Raw genomic sequence first — 19,202 nt, 5'->3', positions numbered from 1 at the left:
TAAATAAATGTGATGATCGGATTTTTAAATAAAATTTTTGTTGACGCATCTTGATTTTTAAGTTTATTTAGTTTATTTTGAAGATAGATAGTAATATATCTGTGAGAAAATTTAAAATGTGGAATAATTGTTTTACTGTGAAACAGAAGATGTAAATTTCTGATTCAGAACAAGTTAGAATATGACTCATAGTTTGTTAAAAATTGTTGTGAAAAAATTGTAAGAATAGAATATAGTTTTATTATAACTTTATAGTAATAATTTTAATATTATAATTACTGTATTTAATTGTCTTCTTGTAATATTACATTTATGGTTGTAGTATAAGTACAGTAATAATTAATTAGAGTAGTCTTGCAATATTACAGTATTAGTTATAGCACTAATTAGGTACAGTTTTCTTGTAATACAGTAATATAATTATAGTAATAATTAATTATAGTCTTCTAGTAATATTATACTAATAAATACAATAGTGATTAATTATAGTTTTCTTGTAATAATATAGTAATAATTATAGTCTTCTGGTAATATTACACTAATAACGACAGTACTAATTAATTATAGCATTGCAATATTAAAGTTGCAAAATAATTTGAATTATAAGTTTCAAAATATAAATACAATAAATACTACACCATATTTTATTAAAATTTACAATTTAAATTATTTTGCAATTACTTTAAAAATCACTTTAAATGTAAATACAAAATGTTCATAGTGGAGTTAGTATTTGTATAATAATATTACATTTTACATCAAATAATTCTGTGAACTTTAAATAAAATATTGTAACCTCATAATAATATTGTAACATCATATAAACATTACAACATATATATTTAAACAACCATTAAATTGAAAAGAATATTACATGAATTAATTTCTTCAAATACTTTTTAATGTATTTCAAAAATCAGTAGCTTTATAAATACATAAAAATTAAAGCGAGGTTATGAAAAGAAATTTAGGTTATCTCCCATTATTCAAACTTTGAGTAGATTTCCATTTGTTGTATTTTTAACATATCACAAAATGTGAAATTCTGCTTAAAAGAAGAATGATCTTGATATCAATAAATCAAAACAGATGTGAGCTTGTAACAAGTTTTGTGAAACACCCTGTACACTGACATCGCATAAATACGATATCTTTATATTATCAAATCAAGTCAGACTTTCCATGTTTCGAAATCGGCCATTTGATATGCAACAAGCTAATAGGAGGCATGTAATTTTTTGCGATGATGAAAAACAGAGAGGTTGATTTTGTGATAAAATAGTTGGTAAAATTCCACGATATTAAAATTATGAGGCGAATTTATTATTGCAAATGTATCTGTTTAAGAAATATCAGTTTACCTAACAAAAAAGAACACTGTTTTTTTAGTAAAAGAATCGATGCAAGGGTAATATCGAAATTCTGAATAAACATGTTGAGCAAAGATTTTATGGTAATGAGAAGATAGAAATTCATCTCGTAATAAAGAAGCTGATATTTCATAATATTAACGTAATAAAATATATTTTTTTATGGAAGGGTAGTAATGAAAGGATTTATGCGAGGGTAGTAATGAAATTATAGATAAATTTATTGGAAAAATATTTCTACATATAATAATGAGAAGATATTGGTTTTATGATGAAACTCATAAAATTTTACAATATGTAAATTATGTAATACATTTTGTTATGGTAATAGAATTGGTGTAACGATAACCTTTAATTATTTTGTTGTGCGGAAAATTTTCTGTGATAATAAAAAGAGAATTAATTTTGTGATGAAGGTGTAATATTTTATAATATCAAAATTACGTAATATAATCCTTTATGATAACAGAATAAATGCATGTGTAATAGTGTTGTGTAATAATGAAATTGTAAATAAAAGTAAAATTTTAATAATTGTAAAATTTTTGGAAAATTGTTTCTACAATAATGAGTAAATACTGGTTTCACAACAAAATTAATAAAAATTAATAATATCGAAATTATCTACTAAATTTATAATAACGAAAGGATTTATAAAATAATAATAATTTAAATTATAAATAAGTTTGTCGCAAACAGTTTCCTGTGATAAAGAAATGAGAAAAAAATGAACTAATAAAATTTCATAACACCGAAATTATTGTATAATAAATTACTTTTACAGAAAGCTATCACAGTTTCAAAAGAAAAAGACTGTTATATAAAGGATAAAATTTTCTATTTATAGAAAGCTATAAATAAAACCGTGACTGAATGTCATGCTATTTGACGTGTACAAAATATCGAACAAAAGAAACAGGCAAAAGCAGAATCGATGGGATTCCACGATAGGAAGAACATAAATAAAGTAGTTATAAGCTATCTTTAGATGCGAGAAAGGTAAGCTTCACCGAGATTAATTGACGTTTATTACAAGATTCCAAAAAAATAAAATGTCATTAACATATAAAGTGGTACGAAATCGGTTGTGAATTAATGAATGCGTGGATTATTAAATTATTATAGCAGGTACTTTTGAAGGAACGTGACGGCGACGTTTGCAAAATACGTCGACTAAAAGAAATTGATTTCGTCAAAAATAATCGAGATTGCATGATTATGGTGCTATAAATAAATAAATGTGCCATTTTTAAATACAAGAAAAGAAAAGTTAAACGAGTATAATTTGCAGGTTATGATATTATAATAATTATATAATATGAAGAAATATTATCGAAATTTTATTTAATGGATAATATACGCGATTGATGTTTTAAGTTTATAATAGATATTAAGATACTAATGATCATCCAAATTCAAGTTCCAGAGAAATATCAATTGTATCTAAAAGTTAAGTTGTATAAGTAACAAGGATTTCTGTTCGGGTTGGGTTAGGTTATTCAATTTTAGTGTTTAATCATTTGCATCATAATTTATTTGTTGGATGCGTCGCGTGTAGACTCGTCAAATTAGTACAAGAGGTTAATAGTGTTAATGATCCATAATAGGTATAAATAAAGAATAATAAGAAATGACTAAAAGATTTGTGTTATGGAAATTTGAAAATTGGAAATCTGAGGGTTTGGAAATTTGAAAATTTGAGAATTGGAAATCTGAGGATTTGGAAATTTGAAAATTTGAGAATTGGAAATCTGAGGATTTGAAAATTTGGGAATTGGAAATCTGAGGATTTGGAAATTTGAAAATTTGAGAATTGGAAATCCGAGGATTTGAAAATTTGGGAATCGAAGATCTGGGAATTTGAAAATTTGAAAATTTGAGAACTGGAAATCTGAGGATTTGAAAATTTGGGAATCGGAAATCTGAGGATTTGGAAATTTGAAAATTTGGGAATCGGAGGTCTGGGAATTTGAAAATTTGAAAATTTGAGAACTGGAAATCTGAGGATTTGAAAATTTGGGAATCGGAAATCTGAGGATTTGGAAATTTGAAAATTTGGGAATCGGAGGTCTGGGAATTTGAAAATTTGAAAATTTGAGAATTGGAAATCTGAGGATTTGAAAATTTGGGAATTGGAAATCTGAGGATTTGGAAATTTGAAAATTTGAGAATTGGAAATCTAAGGATTTGAAAATTTGGGAATCGGAGATCTGGGAATTTGAAAATTTGGGAATCGGCGATCTGAGGATTTGAAAATTTGAAAATTTGAGAATTAGATGTTCACCAAACAATATCAGCAATATACTCTGGTTTGAATAACCACATACAATTTTATACATAATGTCATGTATATAAATAAAGAATTTGTATATAGACCGATAATTAACACCAAGAAAACATTTTTGGAGAGCAAAGAAAAAACACAGAGCTCAATTAAGGAAAATCTACTAACTACCATCCAAATTCAAAGATTTCCTTAAAAGTCGATTAATTAAACAAGCTGAGTTATGCAATTAAACCCAGCTATACCTCTATGCTTCGAGTATGCTATAGGGAACGTTTCAACAAAATTTTTTGAACAAATACAATATTTTTTAAACTGAATTATTTCAAGTCTACTTGTTAATTCAAATTAATTAATAAATTTGATTACATATTTTAAAATGTTTGTTATTTACATTCAAGGTAAACATAAATATCTGTTATTAATAGATTAAATGTTATTAGAAGATTAACACTTCTAAAGAATTTTAGAAATTTTAATTTATGCAGTTTTAGATATTATTTTTAATACTACATTATTTTTTACAATATATTATTTCTCATTCTTAATAGAAATTACTGACAGAATTATATTTGAGAACGTCATTCAATGTATCCTGCAATTTTGTTAATATTTTCTCCAAATTAATATTTTACTCCTAAAATTATCCACTTATCTAATTTCAAATTTTTTTGTTAAAATTTAATTTAATTTAATTTTATGTTGAAACTTAACCAATGATGCTATTTAAATTTTTTATGAAGATCTCAATTTATTTTGAGATAGAACTCCATGCTAAACTTCACAGTATTTCTTAGAGTATTTATTACTGTATCAATGTACAAAAAATCTCATTATTTTATAGATATACTTAACAAACGTTACTGATAGAATTATGTTTGAGAGCAGTATTTAATGTTTGTTACAAAATTATTAATTATTAAGTTACAAATAGCAATTTTCAAATTTCAATATTATAAATGTTAAATTACTATAAATTTACTATAAATTTAATATTTAAATTACTATATAACAAATCACATAAAAATGGTCACTCTAAGAGTTAAAATCACATGTACATAAAAGTGACCATCAGTATTAAAATAATAATTGAAATACATAATAAAAATAATAATAAATAATATTTAAAAGAAAAGTTGTCTCATCGAGAACATGGTGTAACGTTTAAGGTAATAAGAAGATGAACTAAAATAATGAATATCGGTTAATGAAACATCGTAGTTAGAACGTAATGTTAACGAGGTGGTTGACCGAGTTGGAACAATTTGCTCGCTGGCCAGAAACTGATATCTCTATTGTTGGAAATGTAATTAGACGAAGTCGTGAGCCGAAGAAACTCAGCGAGTTATATAATTTCTGTCGTGGTTGGTGCGCAATGCGAAAAATAGGAGAAAAAAAAACAAACAAAGAAAGACGTGTGTACAGTCAAGAGAAAATTGACTTTCCTAAGGGAAAATGATGATGTAGTGCAAAGGACACATTAGTGCTTCTTCATTTTAGCTTGGTTAATTTATGAAATTACTAATTTTTTAAAAGTTAGAAATTTGGAGATTTGCGGAGTTTAATATTTTTGCAATTTTTGAGATTTTGGAAATTTTTGAAATTGAAGATTTGGGGAATTAGGGAATTTGGAAATTTAGAAATGGGGGCTTTTGGAAATTGGGGAATTAGAGAATTTAGAAATTGGGGACTTTGGGGACTTTTAAATTCCCAAATTTCTAAACCCCAAAATTTCCAAATTATTAAATTAGTAAATTTTCAAATTTCTAAATCTACAAATCTCAAAATTTCCAAATCATCAAATCTAAAAAATTTCAAATTTCCAAATTTCCAAATCTCCAAAATTTCAAATTTCCAAATCTCCAAATCCCCAAATTTCTACATTTCTAAATCTCTAAATCCCCAAATCTGAAAATTCTTAAATTTCCAAATCTACAAATCTAGAAATCTCCAAATCTCCAAATCTCCAAATCTCCAAATCTCCAAATCTCCAAATCTCCAAATCTCCAAATCTCCAAATTTCCAAATCTCCAAATCTCCAAATTTCCAAATCTCCAAATCTCCAAATCTCCAAATCTCCAAATCTCCAAATCTCCAAATTTCCAAATCTCCAAATCTCCAAATCTCCAAATTTCCAAATCTCCAAATCTCCAAATCTCCAAATCTCCAATTCTCCAAATCTTCAAATTTCCAAATTTCCAAATTTCCAAATTTCAAAATTTCAAAATTTCAAAATCTCCAAATCTCCAAATCTCCAAATCTCCAATTCTCCAAATCTTCAAATTTCCAAATCTCTAAATTTCTAAATTCCCAAATTCCCAAATTCCCAAATTTCCAAGTTCCCAAACTCTCAAATCTCCAAATCTCCAAATTTCTAAATTTCCATATATCAAAATCTCCAAATCTCCTAATGCACACATATGATTTCCACGTACTCGTGTTTATCAAAAGGTTTGCGTTACATTCGAACGTATATAGTACGAAACTAACCTCCATCATGGGTTCATGCATGCCTGCGACTAACCTCGACGGAGAAGAAACTACAAGGATGATGCGTCGAATCGACCAGGACAGACGACGATCCCGGAAAGAAAGTTAAATCGCAACGAATTAACGCCCACGTCTCGTGTCAAAACGAAAACTTTCGAGCGTTGCATTGTAAAATCGTCCTAACCGCACGAAAACGAAAGGAACCTACAATTCTCAATGCCACATTGACAGAAAAAACGACGATCTTTTTTAGAGGACGCGAGCAAAAAATAAATATGAGGTAACATGAGGTCGAAATCGTTTTTGGTGTTGTACTTATTTAATGTGATGGATAAATATTTACATAAAGTCTTAAATAGCCTTGAAAATTTATCCCTAAATTTTTATTTTACTTCTGAATTTACTTCTAAATTTTTATTTTTGATATTTGTGATTAGGGTTGAAATTGAAATTAGATAATTTAAGTTACTTTAGTGGTGTATTAAAAAAAAGTATCTGTTTAGTTCGTATGTTGGCAACATACACGTTACTTTTCCCATAGTCCTAAAGAAAATAAACTAACAACGTCAAATCGTACGATCTTGGGAGCTAATTAACATTGCATTTCATTAAGTAATGCTACTTTTGAATTTCAATCATGATAAATCGATTGTTTCGCCAACTGTATGGCACTTGGCACTGTCTTCTTAGAATCACGTATTCTCATATCCTTATTTTCGTAACGAGCTTGACTAAAACTGTAATGAATTATAAATAACGGTTTTTAAACGTAGGTAAAGTACAAACATTTTTAAAAATATATTTTGAAATACAAACATTTTTAAAAATTTAAATCTACTGCCACTATATTTTTTCAAATTCAAAATATTTGTATTTGTACCTTTTCAAATAAAAAATATTTTTTATAATGCTTTATAATATTTCTATGTTTTACAACATTTATAATATTTTTAAAAATGTGACAATAATTTGCATTGAACTAGCATTGGTAAAATATTGTATGTTAATTGTCTGGGAATATTAGAGATTCAAATGTTAATTATTTCAAATACGGGGTTGAAGTCAGAGGTTGAAGTAGAATGAAATCTACAAACACTGGACGTAGAATTCTTAAGTTCAAAAAATTATGTAGTTCCAAATTTCTAAATCTTCAATATTTTTGAATTCTTGAATTCCCAAGTTTCTATTTTCCAAAATTCCTAATTTAAAAATTTCTAAGTTCTTGACTCTCTAACTTTTTAAATCCTCCCATTCCTAAATTAAAAATTTGCAAAAACTTGAACGATTTTCAATCTTCAAAATCTGACAATTTCTGAAATAAAAATTTCTAAAGTCCTAAATTCCTAAATTCCCAAATTTGTAAATTTCAAAACTCTAAAAAATTTCTGAATTTCTCTACGACAAGACATCACAATTTCTCCACACTGAAACAATACTAATTCCAAAGACCATACTTTATCTTACAATAGCATTCCACATTAAATTCTATCGTCAGAAACAATTCACAAAACCGTGAATTTCCATATTTTACCGATCTCTCTCCTACAATATTCATTAAATTTCCTCTATGTCGTATTTTATCTAATATATCGCTGAAACAGAAGCATGAAAGAAACATAAATTAATGTTAATAACATTGCGTTTAATCAAATAACGGAAAACAAATCCTGGCCTTCCAGATTAATTAAACGTCGGTTTATTTTCTGGTTATATGTGCAGGTTACATACACATTGTTGGTTATATTGTACACGAAACGAACAATGCAGTTGCATACGTATTTTACGATATCGTAAAATATCGAAGCCGTATCTTTTCTTCTGCATATGGAAACGTTAATTCGCGAATTAAAATTCCAGCATGGATTAACAGGCTCTCGTACCAGACTGTTTTTCTGCTACTCGTATTTTGCAATGTGAAGAAAAATTGTTTCACTTGCTGGTCCGGTTATTACAATAACCGGAAATTCCATTTGCATTCCATGGAGCAGGTATTCGAAAATTGTATTCGATAAGAAATGTGATCGAATTTATTTCATGACATGTTAACTACTTGTTCTATAATATCGCGAGACACTCGTGACACGCGGTATAGTTGGAACGTGAAAAAACAGAGTCGTATTTTCATTTCGATCGAATTTCGAGTTCATTTGGTGCTGTAGTTTGTTCGAAGTTCGATGAACGCAAAATGTGTCTATTATTTCAAGTATTTTTATTTGCTTAACATTGTAGGAACAATTTTAATTATATGTAACTGTAGAATTTTTAAAGATTTAAATTCCTAGGCTCTGAAAAATTCAAATATCCAAATTAATAAATTTCAACAACTCTAGATTATTAAATTCTGAAATGTCTATATTCTTATGATTCGAAATGGTAATATTCTAAAACTTTTAAATTTCTAAATTCATAATTTGATCAAATTTAAAGATTATTACATTCTACGTAATCTTCCGTACAGTCTTGAAGCACCGGAATTCCTACAGTCCAAAATTTCGAACTCTTTCAATTGCAATATTTTTAATTCCTAAATTCTGAAATACGTAAACTTCTACGTCTTTGTAAATTCGTAAATATAATACCTTAAATTTGTAAATTCTTAAGATCATAACTTCTTAAATACATATACATATAAATTCATGAATTACTAAATTACTAGATTGCGAAATAATACTATGGCTCAATACCTTGACACTTGATATGTATATAAGTATCTACGTACTTTAGTACACTAGTACATAAGTGCTTAAGTATCTAAGTACCTAAGTATTCTAGTACTCCACTACCTAAGTGCTTAGGTACCTAAGTATTTAAGCATCTAAGTATCTAAGTACCTAAGTACTTAAGTACCTAAGCACCTAAGAACTTAAGTACCTATGTACCTAAGTACTTAAGTACCTAAGCACGTAAGTACTTAAGCAGCTAAGCACCTAAGTACCTGAGTACGTGAGTATCTAAGTACCTAAGTACCAAAATACCAAAATACCGAAATACTTGAATACCTAAATATCTAACTACCTAAATACCTAAATCCCCAAATCCTCAAATTCTCAAATTCTCAAATTCTCAAATCTCTAAATTTCCAAATTCCAAAATTCCAAAATTCCAAAATTCCAAAATTCCAAAATTACAATATTCGAAAATTCCAAGGTTCCAAGATTCCAAAATTCCAAAATTCCAAAATTCCAAAATTCCAAAATTCCAAGATTCCAAAATTCCAAGATTCCAAAATTCCTGAATTACAAAATACCTAAATACCTAAATACCTAAATACCTCAATACCTCAATACCTTAATACCTCAATACCTAAATTTCCAAATTCCAAAATTCCAAAATTCCAAGATTCCAAAATTCCAAGATCCCAAGATTCCAAGATTCCAAGATTCCAAGATTCCAAAATTCCAAGATTCCAAAATTCCAAAATTCCAAAATTCCAAAATTCCAAAATTCCAAAATTCCAAAATTCCAAAATTCCAAAATTCCTAAATTCCTAAATTCCTAAATTCCTAAATTCCTAAATTCCTAAATTTCTAAAACCCTAAATTCCTAAATTCCCTAATTCCAGAATTCCGCAGTTTCTAAACTCCTAAACTCCTAAATTCCTAAATTTCTAAAGTCCCAAATTCCTAAATGTCAAACTACCCAAACACTCAGTTTCTCAAGAATCTATACCACAAAATTCCTGGCTTCCTTACTTCAAAATTTCCAAACTTTGTACATTTCATTTAATGAAGATAACAGTAAATGTCAAAATAAACCGCAATGGATATTTTCAGTTTAATCGTGTAAAGTCGTAATATTATTAACACACCTTGTTATGACGTTTTCCTCAAAACGTAACCAAAGGTAAATAATAATGATATCTCGTCGCTAATGAAATTCGACAGAGGTTATTGTATCGGAATCGCGATAATTCCATTCAAAATCATAATATTTAACAATTAACCAGATAGGGAAAACATTCGCTTGACGTATATTGCTCACTACGATGTATGAACGCCGTTTCAAATTGTTCCAAAAATTGAAGTATTACAAAAGTCTATAGTACAAGTTATAGAACAAATGCAATTTATCTTTTAATTTCAGAAATAAATTTTCAAGTGTCAAATTGTCAAATGAGTTCACAAATTTCAAAATTTCTACATTTTCAAATTTAGGAATTCTCAAGGTTTTGAATCTTCAGATATGAAATTTCCGAAGTTTCAAATCTATAAATTCACAAATTTCCAAATTTTTGAATTATAAAATTTCCAAAATTTCTCAGAAATCTTCAAATTCTTATATTTTTAAAGATCTTAATTTACAAATTTTTTAAATTAAAAAATCTAAATTTTTAAGTACTTAAATACTTACACTCTCAAATTCTTGAAATCTCAAATTCTCAAATTCTCAAATTCTCAAATTCTCAAATTCTCAAATTTTCAAATTCTCAAATTTTCAAATTTTCAAATCTTCAAATCTTCAAATCTTCAAATCTTCAATTTTTCAAATTCTCAAATTCTCAAATTTTCAAATTCTCAAATTCTCAAATTCTCAAATTCTCAAATTCTCAAATTCTCAAATTCTCAAATTCTCAAATTCTCAAATTCTCAAATTCTCAAATTCTCAAATTCTCAAATTCTCAAATTCTCAAATTCTCAAATTCTCAAATTCTCAAATTTTCAAATGCTCAAATCTTTAAATCTTCAACTCTTCAAATCTTCAATTTTTCAAATTCTCAAATTCTCAAATTCTCAAATTCTCAAATTTTCAAATCTTCAATTTCTCAAATCCCCTAATCTCTTGATACCAAATTCTTAAATTTTAAAATCTCAAAATTTTTTAATTCTCTGGTTTCCAAATTACCAAATTCCCAGACTTCTAAATCTCTAAATCTGCGATTTACCAAATTCTCAAAATCTCAAGTCTTCAAATTTCCAAATTAGCAAATTCCCAAATTCCCAAATTACCTAATATTCAAATTTTCAAATTTTCAAATTACTAAATTATTAAAGACTCAAGTATTGTAAAAATAGCACAAGTTATCATAATAAAACAAATAACTAAATCCTATAAAAGAACAAATGCATTCCTCAGCCATATCTTACAACTTACAACCAACGATTAATAAGAAAAATATTTATTTTCCACTTATTTAACATTTTACAATGTGTTTCACTTACATTAATCAACATTACATCAAAAACAAAATACTACACACTCAATTTTTCTACTAAAATCACTTCGTTTCTTATATTTACCAATATTTCAGCTTCTGAATTTGACGATGTCCCACTACAATAAAATTAATTTTTGCTTAAGGAAACAAATTTTTATTTCAAATAAAAATAAAATATTTCAAATATCTGTCTAATTGATAGATATGGTAAAAGAAGGTATACATTCGTTGGTTATTCCAATGTTAGGGGAACGATAATGATGAATGATGGTCTGTTTACAGGTATTCAGCTTTCTATTTGCTCTCGGTAGTGTTGCTCTTGCGACTGTTACATAACCTCCAAGGAGAAACGATTGTTACTGTCGCGTTCGTTTCAGTTACTTAAATTGCAATCTCGCGACTTTTCTTTTGTAAATGAACTGGTAAATATAAATTAATATACTATAAAAATTGATTACGGAAACGAGAGATTTTATTCTACCGTTTGCTGACTCATTACTTAACTTTTGAGCAGAGAGAAAGTAAAGCTATTTTCAGTGTCAGGAAATCCGAGAGCATTAACTTCGCTGGAAGCTACGAGTGATTTAAACGGAACAAGAAATAGGAAAATAAGAGAAATGTAACATTAAATATGAAAGTATTATACAATTAAATGTAAAACCGATTTATTAGCGGAACAGGAATAATAATTCATTGAAATAGCTTAAAAAGTAGAGGTCTTTATTCTCAATAGTGAAACGAAAGAAATTTTGCTGCGAACATAAAAATATTGGAAGTGGGAAAATAGTATGGAAAAGTATGAAAGTGGAAGAAACAAATTGATATAAGAAATTGTGGTTTAAGTCTCAATATGGTAATAGATTTTTAATTTTGTTATTTTTGTAATTATTTTTGAGTTAATAAAATTTTCATGTGATATAAAAATGAATGTTACAGAAATTGTACAAAATTGTATTGAAATTACTATGAAGTTAAATATGTAAATGATATTTAAAATAATTTGTGTTAGGTTAATTACGCATGAAAAACGAATTTTAGAATTTTGAAGTTTCCTTATTTTCAAATTACTAAATTATTAAATTCCATCATTTTTAAATATGTTAACATATATCTATTTATATAAAAATTAAATTATTGAATTAAATAATTTCAGAATTTCGAAATGTTCTAATTTTCAGACTAAAATTTCGAAATGTAATAATTTTGGGCTTTCCATGTTACCAAGTTTTCAAATTTAAAATAAGATTTGAAATTTTCAAATCTTCAACTCTCTACATTCTTAAATTGTGAAGTTCTCAAATCTCCAAGTTCCCAAATTTTCAAGTTTTCAAGTTTCCAAACTCTCATATTCCTAAACTCGTATATTCCCAAATCCCTAAATCCCTAAATTCCCAAATCCCCAAATCCCCAAATCCCCAAATCCCCAAATCCCCAAATCCCCAAATCCCCAAATCCCCAAATCCCCAAATCCCCAAATCCCCAAATTTCCAAATTTCCAAATTTCCAAATTCCCAAATTTCCATGTTCCCAAACTCTGGAATTCCCAAATCCCCAAATCCCCAAATTCCTAAATCCCCAAATCCCCGAATCCCCGAATCCCCAAATCCCCAAATCCCCAAATCCCCAAATCCCCAAATCCCCAAATCCCCAAATCTCCAAATTTCCAAATTTCCAAATTTCCAAATTTCCAAATTCCCAAATTTCCATGTTCCCAAACTCTGGAATTCCCAAATCCCCAAATCCCCAAATCCCCAAATTCCCAAATCCCCAAATCCCCAAATTCCTAAATCCCCAAATCCCCGAATCCCCGAATCCCCAAATCCCCAAATCCCCAAATCCCCAAATCCCCAAATCCCCAAATCCCCAAATCTCCAAATTTCCAAATTTCCAAATTTCCAAATTTCCAAATTCCCAAATTTCCATGTTCCCAAACTCTGGAATTCCCAAATCCCCAAATCCCCAAATCCCCAAATTCCTAAATCCCCAAATCCCCAAATCCCCAAATCCCCACATCCCCAAATCCCCACATCCCCAAATCCCCAAATCCCTAAATCCCCAAATCTCCAAATTTCCAAATTTCTAAATTCCCAAATTTCCATGTTCCCAAACTCTGGAATTCCCAAATCCCCAAATCCCCAAATCCCCAAATTCCTAAATCTCTAAATTCCCAAATCTCCAAATCTGTAAATTTTTTAATTTCTTCATTTCCAAGTTTTCCTCTCATTCTTCATTTCCTCAAATTCCCAAATTCCTATTTCTCTAAATCTGCAAATTTCCAAGTTTTCAAACTTGCATAAATTCCAGCACCTGTAACTCCCCTAATTCTCCAAATCTTCTCTCCAAATCAAATTCTCATTTGCAAAATTCCAAAATGTTCGAACCCCACGTTAAAAACAATTTACTGCATCCTATAAGAGGAAAACCACGGAATGTCAAGAAAACGAAATATTCGACAGTTTTAATCGACAAACGAGTTTCTTTCGTCAATGACATCGATTCTCATCACAAACGACCCACTTTCTGGTATTTTCGCCCTCGATCACTTTTACCGTTCCAGATTCACGAACCAGTTCACTACACCCCATGGATCCCGATGTTTTCGTATCGAAGTGAAAATTAAATCACGGGGAGAAATCCATGGGAAGTGACAAAAGTAAAGCAACCATTGTTCTAATAGGAAGCAAGGTTTCCATACAGAGTAATAAGTTCGACCTTCACAAAACAAAGCTGTCTTTCACTCATGGCACCGTGCGACTGGAATTTACAATACCTTGCAAAAGTCCATTCATCTCTGTAGATTAGGAATCTGCATTATGCCAATTTATACATTTCTGGATATTTTCATTTGTGCTTTATTCATTTTTTTTTAGGGAAGACAAATTGTAATTTTAGTTCTTGGATGAAAAGTTGAAGTTGCTCACAGTTTTTAATGATTGTTTTGTTACTGTTAAATTACTGTTAATTACTGTTATATTATACTACAGTTGTACTATTGTATTATTTTATTTTTTAGAGATCTACTCTCTTTCTGCTCTATTATACAATTTTAATATTGCACTAGGCTAGTATAGTATACAGGGTGGCTCACCATATTTTGCCATTTAAGTTTGCGTCATTGTTATTACTCATAGCAAACAATGTTTCAGATGAAGTTGAATGGTTTTGAGAGGGGCATATGCTGGTGGTATATTTTTTTTGTAGGTGGACGTGTAAAGGACATATGAAGGTCATTAATGTTTTTTTAAATGGAATCATATATTTTTTATTGCATCAGCTGATACTCCTTCATATTCTTTACAAAAAAGTATTAATCTATTTATGTGAAAAAATCATTAGTTTAGGAGATATTTTAATTTTAATGTCTATTTACAGAAAAGGTCCAATGTGGCGACCATTTGCATCAGAACATTTTCTGAATCGAGAAATTAAAGACTTACTAACATTCCGTAGTGTATAATCTTTCTGCATGTGTAGCACTTTTCCTAGCTTCAAAATAAACTGATAACATGTCTATCTTTTCTTCTGTAGAATACTTCATTATGAAGTGATAATTCACCGTATCGTCGTATTCACCGTATTAGAGACGTAACAGAGACTAAATTTCACTGTTACTGCGTAACAAAAAAAAACAAAAACTCACAATTCGTTTGGTGACACGTGACCTCTCAAAGCATGTAGAAAAACATTTGCTGTGCAGTTAGAGCAATTCATAATATTGACCTGAAAGTCACGATTTCCTAACAAGTTAGAATTAAAATATCTCCTAAACTAATGATTTTTTCCCATAAATAGATTAATACTTTTTTGTAAAGAAAATGAAGGAGTATCAGCTGATGCAATAAAAAATATATGATTCCATTTAAAAAAACATTAATGACCTTCATATGTCCTTTACACGTCCACCTACAAAAAAGAATATACCACCAGCATATGCACGTCTCAAAACCATTCAACTTCATCTGAAACATAGTTATGAGTAACAATAACGACGCAAATCTAGATAGCAAAATGTGGTGAGCCAAAAAAGCTGTCAAGAGAGACACCTTTCGGTCGAAATAGATATACACACAATTGCAGTAGAAATAGTATAAATACATACAAAACATTTCGTTCTATTTTTAAATCAATCAGCATTCTTATCTTATTACACACAAAACATTTCTGCTTCTATTTTATTACATCAGTTGGTATTCTTATCTTATTACACATAGAACATTTCGTGTTTCTATTTTATTACACCGATTCGTATTCTTATCTGATTACATGCAAAATGTCGATCACGTAATAAAATTGTCTCGCTGCACAGAACGAAGATCAGGATATCACGTTCAAGAATTCGATGACAACGCTTGTTTCAATACTTCGTGATCATTAAGCCACTCCTAGATCGATAAATATCGTTGTCTTTCAACCTATGCATATCAGATAGAGTCGTATCACCACGAAATAAAAAATGAAACGAAGAAGCTGTTCGTTTGAAACGTGTGAACAATTCTTATAGACTTGAAAACGAAACATATTAATGATCTGTTTTACATGAATGTTGTTGGATGAATTTTAATTCTACGTACACAGTTCTTCGTGGAAACTTTTGAGTAACGAAGGATAACAGAATGTTTTTACTGCTAGAAATAGGATTTGTTTGAAACCGCAAAACAAATGTTGATGACATTGATGACATTTTGTGTGAAAATGACTCTGACGCTATTTTATGAAAGTGAATTAACGTATTTAAGAAAAATAGGCACAGTAATAAAACATTTAAAATTTGGCGCTAATCAGAAGTTAAGGTAAATTAATTAAGCTAAGAGAATGAGGCAAAATATATTATATTATTGTTATTAACAGAGAACACTGTATGTATCTTATTCTCTTTTCTTATTATTTTTAAATTCTTATTCCTCATTCTCCTATTGAATCTAGCAACCGATATTTTTAACCCCGCAACACAGTTTCCATAAATTGCATCTCGATAAAAGTACCGTGTACAAGATACAGGATATCTCGAAGATTACCGTACGATACAATTTCACCATATAATTTTTTCTCCAAACTTCTAAATCACCTTAACGATTCAACGCAACGGCTTTCCATCGCTTCCTGCTATTGAATCGTATTCACCGCGAAAAGAAAGTAAACGAACGCTTTATACATGGCGTAATGATCTTTAACTCATTGCTAACTACTCGAATAGAGTTCGATACACGAAACGGGGATTACTTTTCGCAATCAATTTATGCGTCTTTTTCCATGTTGATTGATTCAAACGACTCGATGAAACTCGCTGCCCTTTCGCCTCATCTTCAGGGGTACGGTAAATAGTTGCCGGCATTTGTAATATGTTATTAACGTTACGACGATCGTAATGATGGGAAATGTAGGAAACCGTCGAGTTTATATACATTCTTTGTTATTTATACTCGGCTTCGAGTGACTTGTAATTAACCTATTTTATAATGGAACGCAAAATGAAAAGTGTGTTGCGTGCTTAACCGTTCATTTATTTTTGATGAATTAATCTGGTATGAATACGCGTTTATAGAAGTATTATAGAAGTTAACCATTTCGATAATATTAGTAATGATTATAATATTGACATTTCTAAAAATATTGATAATATTGATAACATTCATAACATTGATGACATTGATGGCATTAATAACATTGATAACATTGATAACATTGATTATATTGATGACATTGATGGCATTAATAACATTGATAACATTGATAACATTGATTATATTGATTATATTGATATTATTGATAGCATTGATAAAATCAAGCTTAAGCTATATTATAAGAAATGGTATACATTCAAATCTGCAAGTCTTCAAATTTACAAATTTACAAGTTTTCAAATTTACAAAATTACAAATTTGCAAATATACTATACAAAGTTGTAAAATGGTAAGGTTGTAAGTTTGTAAGGTTGTAAGGTTGTATGGATATAAGTTTGTAAGTTTTTAAGGTTGTAAGGTTGTAAGGTTGTAAGGATATAAGTTTGTAAGTTTTTAAGGTTGTAAGGTTGTAAGGATATAAGTTTGTAAGGTCGTAAGGTTGTAAAGTTGTAAGGTTGTAAGGTTGTAAGGTTATAAGTTTGTAAGATTGTAAGGTTATAAGTTTGTAAGGTTGTAAGGTTGTAAGGTTGAAAGGATATAAGTTTGTAAGTTTTTAAGGTTGTAAGGTTGTAAGAATATAAGTTTGTAAGTTTGTAAGTTTGTAAGTTTGTATGGTTGTAAGGTTGTAAGGTTGTAAGGTTGTAAGGATATAAGTTTGTAAGGTTGTAAGGTTGTAAGGTTATAAGGTTGTAAGGTTGTAAGGTTGTAAGGTTGTAAGGTTGTAAGGTTGTAAGGTTGTAAGGTTGCAAAGTTGTGAAGTTGTAAACTTGCAAAGTTGCAAAGTTGCAAAGTTACAAAGTTGTAAAGCTGCCAAAATTACAAAGCTATGAAATTGCCAAGCTGCAAAATTACAAAGCTGCGAAATTGCAAAATTACTACCTGACTAACCTACAAATTTCCAATTTTATAAATTTTAAAATAAAAAGTAATAAAACGTCTACACATCAATGCCTCACACAAAAAGTACTCCTCGCAACAGCACTCCTTTGCTCATTTTCCAAACTACCTTCAACCTTAAATTAAACATACCATCAAACCTCTAACACGAACTCTAAGATACCAAAATTGTGTGTATTCTAACCTAACAATAAAAACAAGAATCTTGTAAATGCATCCATCAACTTTTCCCACGACAAATTATTTTAAACCAATTTAAATCTGATTTGAAATTAAGAAACGCACTCACGGTACTTTTTAGGCGAATTAAATAACTGGGAACAGGTAGATATTCTCACGAAGCAGGAAAGGGTTAAAATACGCACAGTACGAAACTTTCATCTCCATTTTCTATCACAAATATAAGAAGTATGAAACTGAAATTTGTTCCCGTTAGCATTGTACGCTTATCCGTGAAAAAGTTGCACGAAGCAAAACCGAGTGCATGTCCTGTCCGATCACTTTCCTCGCAGTCTGATTGCTTGTGTCTAGGAGGAAGTAACGAGAAACCGTTCCTTCCGGTTTAGAAGCCCGATCGAGACGAATCGACCGACAAGAGAGATCGCGACGGCGGCCACAATTTTCTCTTAATGTCATCGTACGTTCCAATTAAATCGCTCATTTGCAGAAATAATATTTGTTCGTAATGGCATGTCGGATCGATGTTTTATTTACGTGCTTCCTGTTAATTCAGACGGACGGATGCCGTTTAATTTGTCATTTACTAGGAATTTGTTGGGACCTTCAATAGTTGGTATCAATTTTTTTAATTTTAATGTAAATATGAATTTTATTAATTTTAATTTAATTTCAATTTAATTCTTTTTAAATGTGTTACTTCACATTCTCTTTTTTTAATTTACTGCATTCTTTTTTTTTAATGTATTACATTCTTCTCTTTTTTATTATATTCTTGTAATATTATTACAATAAAAAATTGTATTAATTATTGTATTCAGTTGTATTATTTTAATACAATTGAATTATTTGTAATTATTTTTTATAATGTCATTAATATAATTAATCTTTAATTAATATAAATAATTTTTGTATTGTAATATTATTACTATATTGGTTAATATTATTGGATAATATTTGTTATACTTCCACTATATTTTCATTACGTTAATTATGTTAATTTTATTTTAATTTTTATCAAACTATTATAATAATTTTTATTCACTGTGAGTCATTGCGTAACATCTGTTATATTATTCATGTAATTACCTACAGTTACTTTGTTTTATAAATTATGGCATCTAAGTATATTGCAATTTTAAAATATTCAAATCTAGAAGTTAATATTTGATACAGATAAAAATCACTATAACTCAAAATAATTTTTT

At 28.9% G+C, this 19,202-nt stretch overlaps 1 protein-coding gene across 6 annotated transcripts in view; it reads right to left on the bottom strand.

The window, feature by feature from the left end:
- sona (sol narae metalloprotease) overlaps positions 1–19,202 on the bottom strand; it is a 148,343-nt gene that overhangs the window by 40,370 nt on the left and 88,771 nt on the right. The window lies entirely within an intron of this gene.

The sequence above is a fragment of the Megachile rotundata genome, chromosome 2 (genome assembly GCF_050947335.1).
Source record: "Megachile rotundata isolate GNS110a chromosome 2, iyMegRotu1, whole genome shotgun sequence".
Taxonomy (NCBI): Eukaryota; Metazoa; Arthropoda; class Insecta; order Hymenoptera; family Megachilidae; genus Megachile; species Megachile rotundata.
Note: the sequence above shows the minus strand (reverse complement) of the source record. Positions and strands in the feature narration are given on the sequence as shown.